We start from the raw sequence: 2,214 nt of genomic DNA, 5'->3' as shown, positions 1-2,214 counted from the left end.
TGCAGGAAGACTTTCCTTTCTCTTTGGACTTCTTCTTGGATGACGATCCAGCCCATTGTTCATCTTCAATCAGATCGGGGTGAACCCAGAGGATTTCGCCGTTTGGGGCTGTATGTGGCACAAGCCCTTTTTGGCACTGTCCATGAGGGTCATCATTCACCGTCTTCATTCCCACCTTGGTGACGCGTTTCGGCTCGAACCATGTTGTGGGCACCGATCCAAAACTGATTGACACTGCGTTTGCTCCCACATTCTTGGCAGGTTTCGGGGTTATGACACCCACATCAATTAGTGCCTGGATCTTGTCCTTGAGGTGATAGCAAGACTTCGTAGGGTGATGTACCGCTCTATGGTATGCGCAATACTTCGGATCCGTCACCTTGTTTGCTCCTTCTTGATCCACGATCGCCGGCAGCTGGATTTTGTTGTTCTCCAGCAGGTATTTGAAGATGCCGGGAACTTCGTCATCTTTGAAGGAGTACACTTTAGGAAACCTCGGCTCCGCAGATTTCTGCTTCTGAGGCCGTTGCTGCCATTGCCCTCGAGATTGTTGTGGTGCTTGTTGCTGTGGTTGTTGCTGAGGTTGTAATTGGAAAGTTTGATTAGCATCAACTGCATTAGCATGTGCCTTACCTTTCCCCAATGGGACGAAATTCTGCTTTGGAGCATTCGTCGCTTGTTGGCCTCTTTCTGCCTTCTTCCTTTTGAGGAACCGCTCAGCTTGCTCTCCTCGGACTTTCAAATCTTTCCACGTCTTGGATGGTGCTGTCCCCATTGCTTCCAGCACGTCTAATGCGAGGTTGTTGTGGCAGGTCTGGAGGATGAATTCCTCGGTGATCGGGTCCCGGCAATTCATCGCCTTGTTCCGGAACCTTTTGTCTCCGTCTTTCTGCTTCTCGTCCAGCAACGATCCGATGGATATCTCTGTGTCGTCATCGAAAAAATTGGTGAGGAACTTGGTCTCCATGTCGTCCCAGCTGTTCACACTACCTGGCTTGAGGCGGCGATACCAATCGAAGGCGGCTCCGCGAAGAGTGCCGACGAATGACCACACCATCAGAGGCTCATTACCAGAGATGACTCCCAAATGCGATTTGAAGTAAATCAAATGCTGAGTGGGTGAACCCATCCCATTAAACGGCGTGAAGTTAATTAGATTAAACTTCGCCGGATATGGGATCGATTCCCATTCTCTTGGGTATGGGCAAGGAATGCCTGTTTTCTTCGTCTCTTGAGCGGAAATCAATGTATTAATTTTGCTCTCGAGATTTTTAATTTTCAGATTTTCATCTGTGTTTTCACTAGCATTCTCGTTACCACCCCCTGTATTGACGGGAGGATTATTGGTATTACGAGCTTCATTCGTATCCTCGTCTTCCAGATTAACCGGGTTACGACGACTTGGCTCGCCTTGCTGGTTCGTCAATGCTTGGATTTGTTGGTCATGCATTTCTCTCATGTTTTGCATGGCCATCTGCATTTCGAACCTGAAGGTTTCCTGCTGCTTAGCTAAGACGTCTTCAAGCATTTTGGCCACTTGCTCCGCACTTATCATAAGTGCCTCGCGGGGTTGTCCCTCGCTGGATACCGTATTATCTGATGCAACCGCGGAGCCGGCATCAGATTATTCATCTTCTGAAGGGCGTCTTGTCCGAACCCTACCATAGGTTGCTCGCTCGATGGTTCCGGACTGCAGATGGGTTCTAGGCCGGGATGCTTTCAGAATCGATTCGAGATTGTCTCGTCGCGGGGCCTCCTCTTCCTGGTTCTATTCGTACCCCAGCACGATAGTACAACTCGTCATTTTGACAGTCGGAGTAACCTATCGTGTGCGGGCACAACTTCTCAGGTATAACACTATCACTATCAGATGATAATGTTTCCATCTGAGGTTGGATCGCCTTCTTTGGGCTTTCAAAAGTTACACGCCTCGAAACGTGCCTTTGTGGGCGCGAGCCTTCAGCGTGCTCTTGGACTTCGATGCGCAAGTTGGTGAGCGCAGCTGCCTTGAATTCTTTGTTATACTGGAGGTGACGGCGACCCCCAGCGTGTTGAGTCGTTCTGGGCTTCTTCATCAGGCCCAAACGCTCGTGAACTGGAGCTTTGCCTCTCTCGTCGGGAATTGGACCGAGGCGCTCCAAGACTGGCTTTCTCCTTCGGGAGGATTCTGCATGATCTCCCGGAGTAGCTATGGGAATTCTCGGCGACTTAGCT

The sequence above is a fragment of the Asparagus officinalis genome, chromosome 7 (assembly GCF_001876935.1).
Source record: "Asparagus officinalis chromosome 7, Aspof.V1, whole genome shotgun sequence".
NCBI lineage: Eukaryota > Viridiplantae > Streptophyta > Magnoliopsida > Asparagales > Asparagaceae > Asparagus > Asparagus officinalis.
Note: the sequence above shows the minus strand (reverse complement) of the source record.